Here is a 21,841-nt window from a genome sequence, read left to right as displayed (position 1 = left end):
TTTTCTTTGTGAATGTGTTTATCCATATCCTCCAGGAAACAAACATCGACACCAGGTTAAACTTATTAGAACAACTACAAATGGGAGAATGGGGAGCGAGTGGGAAGAGCCTCAGCCTGAGGTTGGATAAAGGAAAGAGAAAAGTGGTGAAGGAACAAAGGGATAGAATCGTAAGTTTCTTCCTGGGGAGGATTAGGCAAGGTCTTTACACCTCCTTTGAAGGTCCTAATGACAAACCAAAGTTCAGTTCCACGGAAATTCATCCGGAGGTTTTGGGCTGGCTTACAGATATAGGTGACCCCAAAACAGTGCCACTGGATTGTTCTATCCAGCATGGAGGTGGTTCCTTCCTGACTGTATAGAACGAACCCTATTCTCAGTTACTCTTCCCCGGCATATATCCTGCAGCACCTCCTGGAACCCGCGCGACAGCGTGTACTTAGGGGATGCTACTGTCTGGGAATGAACTGGCTGGGTACTCGGGTGAGAATCCAGTGACACTCCTTCATCATTAGGAATATCAACATTCAAGAAGCCTAACTGTGATCTTTCCAAATAGAAATAGCTGGTGCTCAGAAGAAGACAGTCATTTGACATGGAGGTTAGTGCTATACACTGGTAGGCCTTTTGGTTTTTAAAGAAATTTCCGCATGGCTTTTTGGGCCTAGGAGTACACTTGCCTGAGTTTCAGAAGTATACCCAGACGTTGGTGGGGGCCAAGTTGAAGAAACGGTTCTGACACAATTGAGGAAGTAGTGTCCAGAATTTAGGGACAGGGGCCTCAGCATCAGAAACCTAAGAAGAAAGTTCTTCTGGTACACGCAGCAATGTATAAACTATAGCCTTGATTTACCCTGAGGAGAATTAATCATAGAAATCTCACCCATTAATATCCGTGTACACATATACACACATATGCACATAGACATTCATAACTCGCACATACGTTGTTGGAGTGCCCACGGTAAAAACTTTACAAGTATTTTATTATGTTTTCTGCCATTCCCTCCAGTATTATTGACATTTTTGAAATTACTTACTCTAACTTCTCACAGTCTGTGACAGGCTTCTTAATTAGCCTTATGAAACTACAAATGGTGGTTCCTTTACCAGTGGTTAATAGAAAAGATGTCCAAAGGATTTGAAAATTGGAAATTATATTAGTTATTTTTTGTTTACCATGAAAACATAGCTGACAAATGTGAGAGGGTTTATTTTGGGTTATGGTCCAAACGACGGAGCCCATCATGGCAAGGAAATAGAAACTGTCAGGGGAAGCACAGCTTCAGGAACAAGAAGCTCATCACATTTTCATACACACAAGAGACAGCAAGAGAGAAAGCAGGAAGTTCAGCCAAGTTACAAACCCCCAGAGGCAACCAAAAGTGGTGTACTTCCTGCATCAATGCTCTGTCTTCTACAACCTCCCACACAGTACCGCCAACGGGAATCATGTATTCAAGTTCATACATGCTTTAAGGGACATTTCTCATTCAAAGCACCCCAGAGGTGATACTGTAGACAGTCATACCTGACAGTTGATGGCAGGCAAGTGAAGTTATAGAAAGATGAAGCGTTAGTCAGTCAATTTCCACAGTAACTTCATTCTCCCTTCCTAGCATGTCAGGTTTTCTTCCCCTCAGTCTATTTGTTGTCATGGTCTATGGTAGTCCTCAGACTTACACCAGATAGCTGCCTCTAAGGGGGAACTGTATGACTTCCCCTTTATGGATCCAGTTTGGCACCTGGATTATTTTTTCTTCTCAAATTAACTCCTTTCTAACTTCTCTGCTCTTCCATGTCTCCTTTTGAAGCTGTCCTTTTCCACCTGTGATTCCTGTCTGTTCTGTTGTCTAAAGCATACAGTGACTCTTCTCTCCTGCCTAGTCCATGACTCAGTACACTGAGGATCTGGTGATGAAAGGATAATCCAAGCCAAACACAGGGACTGTCACCTTTTAGTTTGTTTTCAGAGATTAAAACCCTGGGCTTTTTTTTTTTTAATTAAACCAAGCACAAATAATTTGTATCAAATACCAAATATGAGAAGAAAATTTGGCCAGTGGTTATTGAAATTTCAGTTGCTCTTTTGATGTATAAAGTATCTTACTCACAATTTCTTAACATGATTGTTCTTACTGACATTTCATAGTTCATGATGCATACCAATGCATTGCTAAAGAATGCATTGTAAAGAAGATAAAGAATAAAAAGAACATCTTTAAATGAACTAGAACTCTGTTTTCGTGTACAAGAAACAAGAGATATCATTTTGTTCTTAGTAAATTTTATTAGGCAAGAAAAGTCCTTCTGGATTTTAAGTTTTTTACTTAATATGTTGCTATATAAAACTCTGAATTGAAAACACTTTCTGAGAAGATGGAATGGCTATAGTTTGAATAATTATTTTTCTACGAGAGTAATTGTGTAACATATTTAAATCTTCTTTTTTCATGCTTTAAATTTTGAAAACTGATTAGGTAGAAAAATATTAGTAATGGCACATTGGTTAAAAATATATACTGACGGTCACATGCATAGCTTTCCTGCAGCACCCACTGTGTTGAGGTGTGAAGCCTCAGAGCCTTCTGCTGTGCACCTCAGTGTGGTATGCCTCAGCCATCCGCTGTCCCTTTGGGTTTGCAATAAGGACACCAAGGAGAGCATAGAGGAGAGAGGGCACAACACTGCTCTCCTGTCTGACCGGCACCATACGAAGATGTTGTTTCTCCTCACGTTTTGAAGATGCTGTGTATGCTCAATGTGGGCATGTTTGTTATCCTGTACTGCAGAGAAGTTATTCCGTAACCTCTAGTCACGTAATTATAATGCAGTGCTGTTAATCATCCCGAATACAGACGGTTCGCTTTAAGCTGATTACACTGTATTAAGTATTCCATAAACCATAAAGCAATTTGATTTTCAAGTCTGAAAAAAAAAAAACCTAGATGTTTAAGCCTGGTGTAAGCAGTGCTGAGAAGACAAATCTGAGTTAGCGTTCTGTAGCTGTAGGTAAGGTAAGTTGTATCCATTGGGAGGTAAATGTCCCAGCCCACTGTGTGCACAGATTGGAAAGCACTGGATATAGAAGCAGCAGGTGGGTAGGATGAGGCCTTCCGCCCGCCCCCAAGTGCTGTTCTGGAAATAGAGGACAGCCTCTTACCTTTTGTTCTCACAGTTGAGGTGGCATCTGGTTCTGCTCTTAGTCACACTGGCTTTACTCAATTTTCTCTCAGGGCCTCTAATACCTATTTCACCATTTCTTACCTAAAATCGTCTCTGTCAAAGACCTCAATAGGATAGTTTCCCTCTATACTCGTTTTAATACACTCAGCATTTTGTGATTTCTAGCATATGAAAAAGGGTTTCAGATCTCTCCACACAACTTGTTTTCCCCTCCAAATACTTTTGAGTGTTTCCTTTCAGCTGCCAAGACTCAAAAATTCACAAAACTTCTCTGTGTGTGGTTTCTTCCTGCTGGCCATGCAGGCACTTAGAACTTCCTGACAGACACACATCAAAGATGCTCCAGATGAGCCTGTTGCTTATTTTGCTGTTCTCACTTTGCTCCAAACGTATCCTCCATGATAGCATCTCTATGCCCTGGGCTGTTTTATTTGCTAGACTTTGCAAATTACCTTTCTGTTGAGTTCCCAGCATCTTTTAGGCACACAGTGAACACATTTCTCCTTTGCAGTCTGTTAATTGAAGGTCTTACTCTATCACCGAGAGCTGAGTCATGGGGATGACTTGAAGGCCAGTCTGTAATGGAGAGACCTTACTGTTTTATATTACACGAGGAGGGACCCCAGAATGACGGCCTCTACTCCTGTGAGATTATCAATTTGATTTCACTTTCATTTTTTTCTGAAGATTTCGTTTGAATAAAAAAGTTTTCTGACACAAAAATATTTTCAAAACCATTAGCATAGATTCCGCTCCGTAAATGCATAGAATTTCTGTAAATATGCAAATAAATGTTTGCGTTTTAAGGGGACCTTCCTTATAATATTTAAAATCTTAGATGACCCATAACTCAGAATCCACTTCTCCTTCCTTATAGTATTTAAAATCTCAGATGACCCATAACTCAGAATCCACTTCTCCAGGTGTCACCTTATTTAAAAAAAATAGTTCCCCTTCTTTATTAAAGAGTATTGCTACTTATCTGTAAACTACACAGAAATATAAAGCCTGCATTCCTTGAAATTGTACTAGTGGTTTCAAATAACTGGTTAGAAAAGTTACATTCAGAGAAATTTCACAGGTCCAGAGTATGAGGCAAGCTCTTAACTACAAAAATGATGTTTAATCCCCTGGATTTCGTTAGACAAACAAGAATAAATTAAGAGACACATTGAACTCCCAAGATTCTAAGTCATTACACTCTACATTAATATGCATTAGTTCCAAGGAGTAAATGAAAATTATATATGAAAGGATTTGAAAGTTACAAAGTATTAAAGAGAATGAAATGCACATATTTGAAGTTCTCTTCTCAATAAAAGTGAAGAGCTGGGGAAATATCTGAGAGGTAAAAATGCAAGAAAGTAAATGACAGTGAAATCACTGACACTGGCCGTGTAGGTGAGTGAAAGCCTCACAGAAACAAGATTCAGTTCATTTACCTGTCTCCAAGTGGAAGTTCACAATATCACCGCTTACAAATTAAAATAAGCAAAATGTGAGAAATATTACTCGTTAAGCACATTTTATTTGTAATATATTCTGCCAGTAACATGTATATGTTCCTTATTTCAGAAGTATAAATTTTCACAATATCCTTTCATGATAATTTATATACCCTTTGTTAATGTAACGTATGTATGCACTGTTTTGATCCTATCCACTCCCTCGTACAGCCTTTAATTTCCCCTAGATTCTCCAACCCCCTCAACTTGTCAACCCTCTTTGTTCTTAGTAATTCACTGAGGCCAGCTAGCACACGTGGATACGGGCCGTCCACCGGACTGTGGGAACTTACTGTTGACACACCACTGAAGAAAAACGATTCTTACTCTCCGGCAGTGATCATACCAGTATCTCCTCAGCTTGGGGGAGTCTTACAAGATTCTCCCTGATCCTTGCTGGAATTCTGACTGGCTTCATACTATTAGATTATTATAACAACGGCTGCTGTAAATTAATGACTGAAATGCTCAAGTCATGTCCATAAGGCAGCGTTTTCACAGCATTCCTCTTAATCCTACAGCTCTTGTACTTTGTTTTTGTTTTTTTCTTACTTTTCTGCACTGCTTCCCGAGGGAAGATGGTATAGGTGCCCAGTTTAGGATTAAGCAGTCAGCAGTCCCCAATTCTCAGCTTTTTGACTAGTTAGGAGTCTTTGCATTAACTACTTTCCACTGCAAAACGGAAGCTTCTCCGAGCAAGACCAGAAAAGTAGACCTATAGGGAGGTAAGCATAAATTTAGATGGCAGTTTGGCAGCATCACCATTTGGCAAGACTATGATAGTGATCTTCTATCCTATGATAGTGCGCTCTGTCCTAGGGTGCATGAGTTCCCAGCCAGGAGCTTTTGAGCAGATTTCTAGGACCAATCTTGAAATCCTTCCTGTGGAGCAGGCCGCATACCCAGTCAAAAGCTGTGTGTTACTCAGCTCACAGGTGTGCCTCGTTTGTGCCAGACTGCCTGCCAGTCCCTATTGTAGGATCCAGGGCCTAGTGCTGTGTAAGACCAGTTCCCTTTCTCCCTCATCCAACTGAACAGACTTTGCGGTAATTAGAAAGCTACCAGCAGGAAGGAAGCTTCCCAGTCAGTTCAAGAGTGATTTCTACTATACCTTATATCCAATGTGACTGGTGTCTTCAAAAATAGAATCTTACTATCTAGCCATTATGCTTAACTAAAAGCGATGCCAACAGATGTCCTCTTGGATGACTCTGGGCTCCCTTGACCAATAAGGTGAAGAATGGTGGACCATGCCTAACAATGATTTTTGTTCAACAAGTCATGTCTTCTAAAACCAGCATTTATATAATTTATAATTTTCCACCCATGCAGGGCACCTCTGTTCAAAGTCATTTCTCAATTTTAAGCAATATTAAGCTTTATCTTTTGATTTTTTTTCTATATGGCCTTTTATTTTTATCTTAGTTTTAAGTAACCCGCCTTACAGCTTCTCTTCTCCTCTCTCCCCTTGTTCCCATGCTCACTTAAACTGTTAATCTCTGGTTTGAAAGATCTGGGTTTCCTATGGATTCTTTACATTTGCGTAATTTTTGTCAACCTTCCCTCCAGCCTCTTTTCCCCCATCCTACATCCCCTATAGGCCCTGAATGTTCCCACTCTCTGTGTTTTATCTACACTCTACTCTCCTCCCTGCCTTAACGTACCACCACCAATGGCTCCTTTTTGGTTTGTGGCCTCCATGCATACTCCACATTTAATACACAAAACAAAAGACTTGAGCTGGGAAACATATATGATAGAAAAAAAAATGTGACTTTCTTTTTAACCACTGAATGCAATTCCATTGTGGATAAGTAGCACCATTTTTCCTTATTCATTCATTAGCTGGTAGTTATACAGGTTAATTTTATTTCCCTAAGTATATGAACAAAGCATCAGTGAACATGGATGTACAAGTATCTAGTACAAAAACTTTTTGATATGATGTATCTGCATGGATTTAGGAATGAATTGCCCTGACCCAGATTCTTCTCACACATATGTTCTTCAAGTTGACAGGGCTACCAACAAGTTCAGTGACAATTCTCCTACCTTTATAGATAGATAACACTGCATATATCTGAATGGGCCCAGCTTAGTGTAGACCTTTTGTGGTTAAATACAATTTATAATTTAATATCCCTTTAGTAATATCATGGATATCTGTGATCTTTATATGATCTTTAATACAAGTTTCAAATCTCTCCCATTCTTAGAAAGAATGAACCTGTTTTGATAAAAATTTCAGGCTGTTCCATCAAACTGGTATTGCTATAAAAATCTCTATTTCAACGCCTCTGAATCTGAATTAAAATATTTGGTATAGATTTCTGCAACTAACCTGTAATTCATGAGTATGAAGCTAAAACTGCTAGTTGCTACACATAGAGAACCTCTTGTGAGTAAAAGAACCTGAGAAATGAACATAAAACATGACGGCCCAGATTTAAGATCTCATTTTACAAAACATTTGAAGGTAGATGCAGCTGCTTGGTGAAGTTCTAGTCTGAAGATTGTGGTAAAAGTAGAAGGCCACTTCTTGGTCTGGCCTATGAACCCATGGACTCTGCCATCTTTAATCTCCTCTTTACCAGTGAGGACGTAAACATGACGGTGCTGTGGATTTCCAAATGTCTTAATTCAGATTCAGAGGGTTAAGCTAGAGACTAACAGCAGCACCAGTTGGTTGGAAGAGCATGAAGTTTGTAGCAACACAAGGCCATTCTTTATTTTTAAAACAAATATTTATTTATTTATTTATTTCAATTTATTCACTTTGTATCCCAGCTTAGCTCCCTCGCTCATCTCCTTCTAATCTCACCCACCCTCCCTCTTCTCCCACTATGCCCCTTCCTTAGTCCACTGATAGGGGAGGACCTCCTTCCCTTCTATCTGACCCTAGCCTGTCAGATCTCATCGGGAACTGTCCGCATCATCTTTTTCTGTGGCCTGGCAAGGCTGCATGCCCTAGGGGGACCTGATCAAAGAGCTGGCCACTGAGTTCATGCCAGAGACAGCCCCTGTATGCCTTACTAGGGAACCCACTTGGAAACTGAGCAACCTATGGGTTTCTTCTGAACAAGGGGTCTAGGTCCTCTCTATGCATGGTTCTTGGTGAAGTATTGGTCTCTGCAAGTCCTCCTGGGCCCAAGTTTTTTGGTTCTGTTGTTCTCCTTGTGTAGTTCTTGTCCCCTCCAGGCCTTTCTATCTCCCTCCTCCTCCATAAGGTTTCCTGCATTCTGCCCAAAATTTGGCTATGAGTCTCAGTATCTTTTTCAATATCCTGGTGAGTAGAGTCTTTCAGAGGCCTGTGAAACGTTCCTGTTCCTGTTCCTTGCATTCTCCTACTTCTGATGTCTATCCTGTTTGCCCTTCTCAATGAGGATTAAGCATCTTTCCTAGAATACTCCTTGTTGTTTAGCTTCTTTAGGACTAAAGATTTTAGTATGTTTATCCTATATTATATGGCTATTATCCACTTATAAGTGAGTATATACCATATGTGTCTTTCTGCTTACCTCACTCAGGATGATCTTTTCAGTTCATTCTTTTCTTTCTAAGGATGAGAGAGAATCAAGAGCAACCGCATTAGTCCATGGTTTTACCCCATGTTGATAAAAACATTGCCTTTTTTTGTTTGTTGGGCTACCATAGATTGGGATTGGGGTTGGGTAAACAACAGAAATGTCATATAATCTGGAGGTGGGAGTTGAAGCTCAGCGTGGCAGCAAAGCTAACATCTGGTGAGAAGGCGCCTCTCAATTGCTCACACTTTCCCCATTTTCACTTCCCGCATCCATCTTTTCAATGAGATATGACATTTGTTTTTAGCCATCTACAAATGGTTGAAGCTGAATTTCTCTCTATATAAAACGTTATAATCTTTATTACTTTCTGGATATAAGTAGTTTAGATGCAAATAGTTTTTATTCAAAATAAACTTTCACTTTATCTTTAGGGACTATCTACTTCCATTTCCACGAGGAGGAGCTGGGTTGGCCCATCCATGTGCAAGACTAAACACCACTTCCAGTTGCAAGTCTATGAACCTTGACCAGATCTTTAAACTGTCTGCACATAGATAACATTTAAAAAATAAATTCTAGTTGGGCATGGTGGGCGATGCTTGTCATCTGTACTTGAGGGCAGGAGGATTGCAAGTTTGAGGCCAGTTTAGGCTATTAAGTAATATCTTATCTTAATTATAATAGACATATAAATAGATAAGTAGATAGATAGTTAGAGATAGATTATATATATAGATATAGATGATAGATAAATTCACATAATTTTCTATAAACTCCCCGTTGAAACAGTCTCAAAAGTTTTGCTGCAAGAAAAATCTTCAATCATCTTCCTTGACTACCACCTCTTGGCTGTGGGGTTTCCATAATTATTCAGAGCCAGCTTTTCAGAAGTGATGTTGCTATAGAGTCTCTCGAGCACGAGCTGAAACAAACAAAACATGTTTATCTATTTCATTTGTGTGGGGGTTTTGCCTGCATGTAGGTATGCATGCCTGGTGCGTATGGGGACAAAAGAGGGTGAGAGCTCCCCTGGGACTGGAGTTTAAGATGGCTGTGAGGCAGCATGTAGGGATTTGAAATGAGTCCTGATCCTTTGCAAAGGCAATAAGTGTTTTTAACAGGGAGAATCAGCAGTTTTGAAAGTGTGATTCAGTGTCATAAGTTTGGTGTCTTGATTAAATGAAACCAGGGAGTACTCAGTTAAATAGGATCACATCAGGTTTGTTCTCTGCAGGACTCACTTGAAGACTTTGATAGGATGTGTGTCATTAATTCTTCAGGAGAGGGTATTAATTGATATATTTTCCAGGATTATTTAACCAAGTAGCCCCTCTCTTCTACAGGCTCTCAGAGAGATCTGACGTGAGACTCTAGTTTAGAAATGCCACTTCTATGTTGCCAGCAGGGCGTGAGAAAGAGCTGTGGGAGCTTCTGTCGACCTAGTCATCTTATTCCCTTACATCCTTAATAAAATGCTTTCACGATTCTGTCTCTCTTTCACCTTAAAGTTATCTCGATATTCTGCGTTAATAACAATTATCACCAGAGCCTGTCCTCGAGCTGAGTTCTCTCTTCTCTGCTGTAGCCTGTGAGCTGAGAACATCCATGTGTTCAATGCTCTAACATGCTATCTTGCTTACCTAGCAACTATACTTACTTTGAAGTTACGATGATACTAATGTGGCTTGTGGATGACCTTCCTGGTAACGTGATTGCCTCATTCTAGTTTCTTTCTCATGAGTAATAATATTTCCAAAGCTCTCAGAAAGGAATATGTAAACTAGCATTCAAACTAGCATTGTAGCTTGACTCCTAGAAACCATAGCTAAATAAAGCATGTTTTTAGTCAACTATCAACAGAAGTTGTAATCAGGCTGTGCGTGACTGTATGGTTGATACAATATGTGAAAACGTGTGTAAAGTCTTGGCTAGAATTCTTTCCAGACCAGAGGACTTTGAAGACTTGTCTCTTGTTGTTTCATATTGTTTAACAGGAAGATTAGAGTGCTGTACAGACCTGTACCCAGGACATGCCTCACTCAATGGAACATCTCTATCACTAACAGAGATGAAAGCTGCTGAGGTCTGCAGTGACTAGTTTAGGAAGGTAGGCTGCTGTGGCAATGATGGTGAACTAGCTTCTGTACCCACAGTGCTACCCAGATTCACCTGCAACTCCATTGATAACTCAGGCGACTCTGCACAAGTTGCTTACATTCCTCTACCTTTGGGGAGCATCAGCTAGAAAATGAGGCTGATGATATAGTACAACCCCCAAAGCTGCTGTGAAGATCGAAGAAGGAGCTTGTCTACCGAGTGGGATTGGGAAAGCTTTAGGAAATATGGCACCCTGTAAGAACATGCGTGCTACATTCATGAAAGGAGTCCATCTTGGCAGAAAGCTTTACGGCTATTCTAATTCACATCTACCAAATAGTACACTCAGCTAAAAATCTTATTTGTTACTCTCAATCATAGTATCTGTGGTGTCAATAGGAGGCTGAATCTCAGCCCCACAGAAAGTAAGAGGGTCAGCACCAGCGTGTATGGAGAACTTTGCTTGTGCTGTGGAGAATGTGAGAGAAGTTTGGTGAAGCCACTGGAGACAGTGGCTTATTAAAGAAAGAGTGCGTGGAAGGGCTTCAAAAGGTTGTATTCTCAATATCCCCACACTAGAGCGGAGGTAAAGGGTGTGTGGGAGAAGGGGTGGAGGCTTGAAAGCAAAAGTACCAGTGAATTACAATTACGCTCACAACCTAAAACAGCGGCTTGTTTGTCAGTCTCCTCCTCTGGCCTGACTCTTGAGGAATAACAGCAGCTAGGAGTGGATCTGAGGGAAAGGAAATGTATAGCCCTTCCTGCCCTACCCATTATCCCAGATCTGGCTTCAACCCTGAAACAGGCTTGTGGTAAAATGTGCTAAGAGAGGACCAAGAAGGTTTACGCACAATTAACTGATGCTGCTCTCTCTGTTAGTCCAGTCTAAATATTTCTATCACATAGATGGATTTTTTTTGCCATGTAGATAAAATAGAAAGGCAGGGAGCACATTACGTTCTTAGCAGGGGCCGGGATAGTCCAAAAGCAAATGGGAACGGGAATGGATTAGATAACACTAAAGTGTGTATCCATGTGATGACACCTGAGATGCACTCGTCCTTACTGGCAAATGTCCCGCGTACTGTGTGCTTCGCAAACACAATCACATTAATTAAATTGTGGTTTTTAAAACATATTGTGTAGTAAAAAGCTGTCTTTATCCAGAGCATAGAAAAGAGGAACTAGTGACAGTACTGTTTTATTTTCCTGTTTGGATCAATGGAGAAAAAAAAATATCTTTACTGATGCCCTAAAAGCTACATTGAAAAAAATCCAGGTGTTTACGGCTCAGGGAATGCAGGTGCAGAAGTTCCTTTGTGGGTAGAAGAAAAAGCAGCTCAATCAAGCCTGACTACCATGCTTTTCTTAAAAGGCTTGCAAAACCTACCGGGCAGACATTGTGTTTTGATTGCAAACCGACTGAAGCAACAGTAGTGGGGATGTGAGCACTACAGGAAAAATAAATAAAAAAACCGTCACACCGGATGCTGCGGAGACCACGTGGAGCGAGGAAGCGCAAGCCTGTGAGTTTCGTCTTGGAAGGTCTGCAGCTGCTGCTGGGCAGAACTGAGACGCTGTGTCAGACTCCAGTCGGCAGGAGTGGCACCACGTGTTTTAAAGAGAGGACGACCGTCACCGCTCCAGATAGACAGACATTCTTGCACGGGTATTTGTTTCCTCAAGGAAGAACACAGACAGGGCTGGTGTGTGAGTGACAGGAACCGAAGTACCAAGCTGATGACTGAGGCACTTTTCAGCCCACGCGCCAATTTGTGGCGCTCTTAGCTACAAGGAAACTAGCTGCGTTAGCATCTCGCTTCCCAGATCAACCGAAACTTTCATGAACAGCTGGGACGTTTTTATCCTTTTTTCTTTGCCTTTTAAACTACACTTCTAGGGACTAGGTTTGAGGCTAGCAGCTGAACTTATTTCTACACACAAACACACACACACAAGGGCATCTGAGACTTAATAAAACACATAGATTCTTAAATATTCGAACTTTACTGCACAAACTGGAAGTGTATGCTTGCTGGAATCTATACAGGGGCATCACGTACAATACAGACATATATATGTATATATATATAATATATATATACACATATGTATATACATTTATATTTAAAATATATTTAAGGCTGAGTGCCACTGACTTGTTCATACATCCATCTTGTTGGTAAGGTACAACCTAGAAATTCACGAAGGTCATTACATTTCTTCACAGATGAAGTAGCCACAGATTCATGTCATATTGTCATAATCAATACGTTTGCAGTAGAACCTTGATGTGCTGAAATTCATCCAGCTCATAGATTTTCTATTGGGGATTGAAAATGATATAAACCACCAAATAGGGTAACTACAATTTTTCCTCTTAAATCCCTGCAATAACTTCCTGTTTCTTTCTTATAAAATCCCACCCCTGTGCGTGGCCAGAAGACTCTACTTATTGTACTTACTGTAACAGCCTGTTCTTCCGACTTGTCCTATTCTCTATTTCACTGGAAGAGACCTGTCTTTTTTCTCTCAGTTCCTCTAAGGTTTCTGCTTTTCACTTTCTCTAAGGTTTCCCAAATGTTCTTCTTTGCCTGAAAAACATCTTTGCTTCCCCCAAGCACACATAGCACAAATCTCACGCCCACTTCCTCAATTCTCAGTTTAAATGCCACTTGTTTAAAAAAAAAAAAAAAAAAGACCTTTTGGAGTTATAAATCAAAACTCTTCCTTTTCCTGACTATTCTCTAGCATAAAATATTGTTTGTTCCAATACCCTAAATGTGGTACTTGGTTTGAAATGAATGGACAGATTGACAGGACTCACGCACATGATGACAAATACTACTTTCATTATTTTAGACAACACATCAGGCTTGGGAAATTGTGGACAGATTGAGATTTCCCAGGGATTCTCAGCTAGGAAGAGCAGCACAGATTTCTTATTTCTGAATGGCAGCCCACATAAAGAGAAATCCGGGACTACGGAGCAGGGTCCATGAGGCCAATGACTCCTTCCAAGTACACCAGATAAGTTATTCCCTAGCACAAGGCAGATTGTGTGCCAAGGATGGGTGGGTGGGGGTAGGAAGGGCAAAATCTCCTACCGCCTGAGAAACAAGACTGGGGGCAGCAGATAAGCATTTTCTCCACTTCCAATTCAAATTTAATAATTTAAGCTGTATACAATGAGCAGATCTTTTAGAGTTTGAAGATAAGTTATCATCAAATTCATGTTTTCAATATAATGATGCAGACATGTGCTATAAGCATCAACATCTATGCGTAAACGTACTGGGAAGAAGTGGCACGTATTTATTCACAAATACACATGCTATATACACAGTGTATATGCCGTGTGTGAATATGAGCAGTGCGCACACCGACCACACACGCACTCTCTCACACACATACACACCTGTACACATCTTAAATACTATTATTTGGAACTCTCTTCCTCTGCAATCACATTTTAAGCTCTAAGAGTATGTTAATTGTCTCTACTTTATTAAGTTCGGCATCTGGGGCTCATTACATCTCTCAAATACCTATTAAATAAGTTGAATGTTAAAAGTATTTACTGTGTGATTTGACTTAAGACTCAATAACAGCTGAAGTCGATGTTAGGACTATTTTCTTGCTGCTCATGATAAAGCAGTCTTGCCCTGGTTGGTATTATACCATCATCTGGCTTGTGTTTTCCTAAGATTTCTGCTTTAGAAATCCTCAAGCTTACCCCAAGGCAAACTTATCTGTCACTGGTGACAATTTCAGGAAAACAAAAATTCACATATGCCATGGCCACCACTCCTGAGCATCAGCTCCAGGAGGAAAACAGCCAAAGAGACAGCGTCCTGACCAAACCACAGCAGCCATCTTCCCAAAGTCCACTCGCTTCTTGAGAAAGCAAAGTCATCAGGCTTTTTGATTCTTTAAGAAAAATTTTAAAAAAATCTGTATATTTAGTGTAACGCCTCTTTCGTGAACCAATTAAACTTTGCTGCACTATGTGGCCCAATACAGCTGCAGACTTTCTGCTTCCACTCACTGCCCAGGCCACTATCTCGTGAGCTCAGTCTCCACTGAAGATGTCTTGTGGTGCACTCTGCTATCAGTTCTTCTCTTGCATCTCATTTGCCACTCACACTGGTAACATGAGAGCTTTCAAATGCCTTCTTAGCTGTGCAGTTTCTTGGTTCATAAGGAGTCTATTTCTGGCCGTGGATTTTGTGTTGCACCCTTATTCTTTGTTTTGCCAAAATCCTACTTTATTTTATGCTTTCAAAGCCTTTATAAGGATACTATGTAGCAAAAAGAGAAAAGAACAGAGCCAAACATTATTTCCAAGCTCTCATACAGAAAAACAGATTTTAAAAAATGTATCTTGTAAATTCAACTATGAAAACACAGAGAAAAGAACTGATACAACAAAATGACGTAAAAATTATCTGCCCAGTGAATGCATCTCGTCCACAGATCCTTTGGGCAACAGTTCAGTTTTGTAAAATGTTTCTTAGCAATTATTTTTTTCTTAAGAGAAGCTATATCAGAAAACATTAAAGTTAGATTCTATTTTTACCATTTAGAAATTAGAGCATGCTATCAATTTTAAATTGTGGTCTTTTCCCCAATCTTCTACATATTTCTCAGAAAAAAAAAATTTACCATGTCCTAAACTGTGAGATGTTGTTTAATAGTTATTTAACCTTTTTATTATATATAGGAAGAGAGGTTTTTAAGGTTTTTGATACACAGATGTTTATCAGCATCTCACTGTTCTTTTTCCTTCTTTCAAGTGAAACCTTCTATAAACTGTCTGAAAATGTCAGCGACATGCTCAGTATATGTAGAACTGTAGGTGTAAATAACCCACACGAAAGGCTGACAGTATAAGCAGGAAGGTACTAGCAATTCCCTTATGACTGTTGCCTGGCCAACAGCCGTCCATTTTAATATGAAGTTCCTCTGAGGAAGAAGCCGAGCATAAAATATGCACATTAGTTTGAAGCTCTCAGCTCCAGTGTCTAAATGAGTTTCTAAGTGGTAGTTTTTATAGGAGAACATACATTACCCATTTTCTTGACATTACTCCACGGTTCTCTCTAAAACGTTTTAAAATATGTTGCTTCCACAATGCCATCACAGCTTGGATGAGTTCTTGGAGCGTTTTCTTCAGCTGTCACGTCTACTGCAGTCCAGGCTTGCCGACCACTTATGGGTCCCTGTGGTGAGGACTTAAGTGATGCTTTCAAAGCATCTCTTCCAATAAGGAGTCAGGCTAAGGTGTCAAAGTCTTTCAGATTAACAAAGCAAACATTTTCCTAACATTGCCCTCTGAGGGTACTTCAGGAGTTATGAGCAAACAGTAAGAAGAGGTGTGTCTCTCTGCAGCCGAAGTGCACAGCTGACCGAGAGGGATTTCCCACTCAGTTAAAACCACAGGGAGAACCCTGAGAGAATCTACCACTCAGCATGAGGAACACCACTCCCACCACCCCCACCCAGAAAAAAACTTAGCCTCAGAAAATAAGTCGGGATGGTCAAACTATTTTTTTTTTCAAATAAGCATACAAACCAATGGTTTTCACTAGGTGTTTTCATAATATTCTGCTTTTGGTCCATCACCCTTGTCCTCTGCTCCGCCCCCTCTCCTTGTTTCCCTTCCTCTCAGAATTCCTCTTCAGAGTATATGTCACATTCATTCTGTTCCCCTTCTTTCTGTGTTTTTCTTTATAACCCCTCTTTAAGAACCCCTTTTCCCCTATCCTGGTCTCTAGTTTCAGGATGTGTCATAACCACATACATATCTGCTCAAATATGATATAAAATTAAAGTCTATGTTATACATGTGAAATAGAGCACATTGCCTTTGGCTTTCTGAATTTAATATTCTTTTCTCAATATTTTTCTTTTAATTTTTATTAATTATACTTTACTCACTTTGTATCCCTCCTCAAACCCCTTCCAATCCCACCCTCCCTCCCTCTTCTCCATCCATGCCCCTCCCCAAGTCCACTGATGGGGGAGGTCCTCCTCTCCTTCCTTCTGATCCTAGACTATCAAGTCTCATCAGGACTGGGTGTATTGTCTTCCTCTGTGGCCTGGTAAGGATGCTCCCCCATCAGGGGGAGGTGATCAATGAGAAGGCCAATCAGTTCATGTGAGAGACAGTCCTGGTTCCCATTACTAGGTAACCCACTTGGACACTGAGCTGCCACAGGCTATATCTGTGCAGGGGTTCTAGGTTATCTCCATCAATGATCCTTGGTTTTAGTATCAGTCTCAGAAAAGATCCCTGTGTCCATATTTTTTGGTTTTGTTGTTCTCCTTGTGGAGCTCCTGTCCTCTTCAGGTCTTACTATTTTAAACTTCTTTCATAAGATTTCCTGCACTTTGCCCAAAGGTTGGCCATAAGTCTCAGCATCTCCTTTGATACCCTGCAGGGTAGAACCTTTCAGAGGCCTTCTGTGTCAGGCTCCTGACTTATTCCCTCTTTTCTCCTTCTTCTGACGTCCATCCTCTTTGCCTTTCTGAATGGGGATTGAGCATTTTAGCCAGAGTCCTTCCTCTTGATTAGTTTCTTTAGGTGTACAGATTTTAGTATGTTTATCCTATATTATATGTCTAATATCCACTTGTGAGTATATACCCTGTGTGTCTTCCTGCTTCTGGGATACCTCACTCAGGATGATCTTTTCCAGATCCCACCATTTACCTGCAAATTTCATGCTTTTTTTTTTTTTTTTTTTTGCTGAGTAATATTCCATTGTGTAGATGTACCACAATTTCTGTATCCATTACTCAGTTGAGGGGAATCTTGGTTGTTTCCAGGTTCTGGCTATTACAAATAAAGCTGTTACAAACACGGTTGAGCAAATGTTCTTATTGTTTCTTATTGTGTATTTGAGCCTCTTTTGGGTATATGCCTAGGAGTGGTATAGCTGGATCTTGAGGAAGCGCTATTCCTAATTGTCTGAGAAAGTGCCAGATTGCTTTCCAGAGTGGTTGTACAAGTTTACATTCCCACCAGCAGTGGAGAAGGGTTCTCCTTTCTCTACAACCTCTCCAGCATGTATTGTCACTTGAGTTTTTGATCTTAGCCATTCTGACGGGTGTAACGTGAAATCTCAGGGTCGTTTTGATTTGTATCTCTCTGATGGCTAAGGATGTTGAGCATTTCTTTAAGTTTAAGGATGTTAAGCATTTCTTTGTCTGCCATTTGATATTCCTCTATTGAGCATTCTCTGTTTAGCTCTGTACCCCATTTTTTAAATTGGATTACCCGATTTGTTGCTGTTTAACTTCTTGAGTTCTTTATATATATTGGATATTATCCCTCTGTCTGATATAGGGTTGGTGAAGATCCTATATCTGACACTTCATAATTTCCAGCTCTTCTCATTTTCCTGTCATGGTTTTACTTTTCTTTGTGGCTGGTATTTTTAGAGAACTTTCTATGTCGTCATAGAACAATGTGCAAGGCCCAGGACTGAACCCATATCACATGTTTTGGATCCTAGATCTCTTGTTTAATGCTTGGACATTCTTAGCTGAGAGAACCTTCAGTCTCTACGGGGATTGTAGAGGAGATTGTGGCAGAACCTTATTCTCCGCATTTTGAGAGGACTTTAAAGTCTAATGAGTCTAAATGCCTAGTTCAAACATAAATATCACAGCACCTCCTTGTTTCCTTCAGTTAATTAACCTTATTACTTCCAAGGACCAAGGTGGCAAGCATAGCCTGAGATATCTTCAGTCCGACTTAGCATACACTCAGAGGTTGGTGTGGTTTGAAAATGCAATGTCGCTCGGAGACCCACTTGCTGGCTAATTTGCCCCAGCTGGCGGTGTGGTCCTGAGAGGTGGTGGGAACTTTTGGTCATGGTCTTGATCACAGCAGTAAAAAGCAAATCAGAACAACACCTTGGCGTGTTTTCCAGAATGGCCCTGAACTGTTGAAAGATACGGAGTAAAATAGCCTATGTGCAGAACAACAATACTGCACCATCTTTCCTACACACAGAATCTAAAAAAGTTGTGACTAGTGATGATGAAGTGCCTGAAGAGTCTGAGAATCACCCATGACCAAGACCAACGCATGAAAGAAAGGGCTTAATTGTCTTCTACCTCCCGATCACAGTCCATCGTTGAGGGAAGCCAAGGCAGAAACTGAAGCGGAGGCCATGGAGGAATGCTGCTTAGTGGCTTGCTCTCCATGGCTTGCTCTGCTCTACTTCTTATATAATCCAGGACTATCTGCCCAGGGATGTCACCTCTTCATGTAGGCTGGGCCTTCCCACATCAGTCTATAAAGAAAACATTCCACAGGGCCAACCAGAAGCCAATCAGACTAAGAAACCTGTAATTCATGGCCTCCTTCCCCATGACTTCAGCTTATGTCAAATGGAAAACACAAACAAACAGACAGACATGCAGACAAACAGACACACTCAACCAGCAGATACACCACTGAGAATGTGTGTGTGTGTGTGTGTGTGAGAGAGAGAGAGAGAGAGAGAGATCATAGAAGTGCAGTGCAGACAGAACCATGCTTACCAGAGAGGTCAGGGGGTAAGAAGGGTGGTGATATGCTAACCAAAGGACATAAAGTTTCAGTTAGATAAAATGAACAAATTGACTCATTGTACAATATATAACTAAAGTTTATACCAGTTAGTAATAACAGAACATCATGTGATGTAGTAATGAAAGAAGGGAGAACACAACATTATTTACATATGATTCTCCAGGTAAATTTTTACAGCAAATTGCATGTTTATTTATCTTAATTCATAAACTATAAGTGGAAAGTATTTGTAAATTGATATGTTATTTTGCCTATTCACACCTACTTGCTTATTTAAATATTGTGAAGTATTTGCCTGTCTCACCTACAACCCTACATTTTCTACCTGGGAAAATAATATTGGGCATTTTATACAAAAAGAATGGTCACTTTAAATTTTATGGGAAAGCCATTCTGGCTATCAAAGATATTTTGAAAATATTGATAAGGAAGTGAAACTTGAACTTAGATCTTGGAGAATCATGGGAGAAAAAAAAAATAGGACCAAGAGCACTGAGGGGTCACTGATTCCTGGGTCCTTAGATGTATAATCACACTGCTCCGACGGACATTATCGTTAAAGGTACTCAACTGAATGTACTCGAACTGCCTCGGCCCATAGGGTGAGTTTGGCTCCATCCCAAGTGCAGCCTTTTGAGGCCCAGCACTTTTCAAAGAGCTGCTGATGTCATCCCATGAGTTCCTACAGCTAAAGCTTTGGAGCAAAAACTGTCACGTAAGGAGTCAGTGGATCTTAGTGCTGCTCTAGGGTAAGAACCACACGGGAGACTGAGAAAGATGGAGAGAGAGGAGAGGTGGGAGGGAGGTTTCAGTCGTCACCCCTCTCATGCCGGCCCATTAAGGGTACATAGGGATGAGAGCAACAAAGGCAGATGTGTGGCTAAGCAGATCCGCTTGATCTGCTATCAAAAATCTAGGAGCTAGGGCTAGGGCAGTCCTTGGAAGACCTCCAACCTGGATGGAAAATCCTGGGAACAGGGAGCCACTCCAAGAACTTGGCCCTCAACATATCCATATCTTAATTCTCATAGAAAGTCAATTTCTTTGTCTACTTTTTACCCTTAATGCCTCACTTAAATAATTTATGTTGTACCAATACAGCTTAGATGTGCTCAATTTATCTGCTATTTACCACTTAGCCACTTTCAACTTCAATTAAACCCGCATTTACAAAACTGGAAGAGTTATTTCAACTCAGAGTTGTGGCGTACATATAAAATGTGTATCAGGCATTTGGCTAGAGACTCGTGATTAACAAGCAATTAATAAAAGGTCACTTTTATCATCTTTTCTGAGCCATCTTTTCCTTCCCTCCGTATATGAAGATCCATCAGACCGAGATGGCACTCATGAGCAGCTGAGACAGTACGGGATGGAGTGGTATTTTATTGCCATGGCTGCTGTTGAATCACTGGTGCACCTTGTAGCCCTGAAGTCCTTCCCCTGGGAGAGGATTGTTTCGTAGTTGTAGTTGTTTACTGTTGTATCTTCAGTGTTACGTGTTCAAATTATGCAACTGAACGATTTTTGAAAACTCCAAATAAATAAATGACAAAATCAAGGAACTAAGAGATTGTAAGGAGCCACAAAATCCTTATATTATAAAACCAAGCATGAAATGGAAATCAAAGACGAGTTAAAGCTCGCCCTCCCAAGACACCATAACTGCTGTAAGAATACATATTTCTAACCTTCTTGTTCAGAGAAGGGCTTAAGAAGGCTAATGAAGATGTGCTCAATTTATCTGCTATTTACTAATGAGCCACTTTCAAGATCAATTAAACCTGCATTTATAAAACTGGAAGAATTATTTCAACTCAGAGTTGTGGCGTACATATAAAATATGTGTCAGGCATTTGGCTGACTCAGAGGGAAAACAGGAGTGTGAGAACTGTTAGGAAAGAAAGAAAAAGAAACCAAGAGTGTAGGACTAAGCTGAATCCAAAGAACCACATACAAAAAAAATTGTTATAAATGCCATGGAAAGTAAAAGTAAAACAAACAAAAACAATTCTGCAGGCTTTGGGGGGGAAAAAAAAAAAAGGAAATTTGCCTAGAAAATGGAGCCTTTGTGAAGCATTTAGCTTGGAAGGGAAGCTGTAGCTAAGGGCCCCCAGAAAGCCCTTGGAAGGATGGTGCTTGTGGATGGGCAGGAATCTGAGAACAGTCGATGGTGTAGACTCACAAAAGCCTGGGCTCTTGGGAAGCCTGTCTCCCTGTGAGCTTCACCCATTATCTTATTTTCATAATAAGGTCTTAGCTTCACTATAATTGCTTCACTTTCGTCAACAGATACAGCGTAAAGATAAGTCCTTTCATGTTTTAAAAGAGAGAGAGAAAGTCAGGTAGGTAATCTATTAAAAACAAAAACAAAAACAACCAACCGAAACACCAAACACTGGAACGAAAAGGCTAGCGATTATCCTACTTGCTCTCAGGTAGTTTTCTGGGGTGGGATCCCCTCTTTTTCATCTTATCACCAAGATCAGACAAGGACTGATTCAAAGACAGGAAAGTCCTTCCAGACTGTAAGAGCCCCCAAGGCCTGAGACCTGGTTACCCAGGGGGAAGCGTTTCTCCCCACATGGTACTCCTCAGATTCACCCAGAAAAGGGGATCTTAGAATGTGGCCACAGCGGTGACGGGGAGAAGTCTCAGGAAGGCTTGGTAGATGTGCCAACTCCCGGGACCTGGGAAAACCTGTGCCCTCCCTGAGTGAAGTTTGGGAAAGGCTGAGGCCACGGGGAAAGTTCCCTGTAACGCTTCTGCCATCAGGCGGCCAGGTTCCACCCCCCGCCGTCAGCCCGGCCCGGGGCAGCACGAACCGGGGTCGCCGCGGGAGAGCGGCCGGGCCCTGCGCGGGTCCCCAGCGGGCGGACGCGCTCCAGGTGGCCCCGGCGGCAGGCGCGGCCGCGCGGCCGGTGACTCAGCCGCGCAGC

Source organism: Psammomys obesus, unplaced genomic scaffold (genome assembly GCF_907164565.1).
Source record: "Psammomys obesus unplaced genomic scaffold, mPsaObe1.curated_primary_1811, whole genome shotgun sequence".
In the NCBI taxonomy this organism is placed as follows: domain Eukaryota; kingdom Metazoa; phylum Chordata; class Mammalia; order Rodentia; family Muridae; genus Psammomys; species Psammomys obesus.
The sequence above is the reverse complement of the archived record's forward strand: the minus strand, read 5'-3'. Positions refer to the sequence as shown.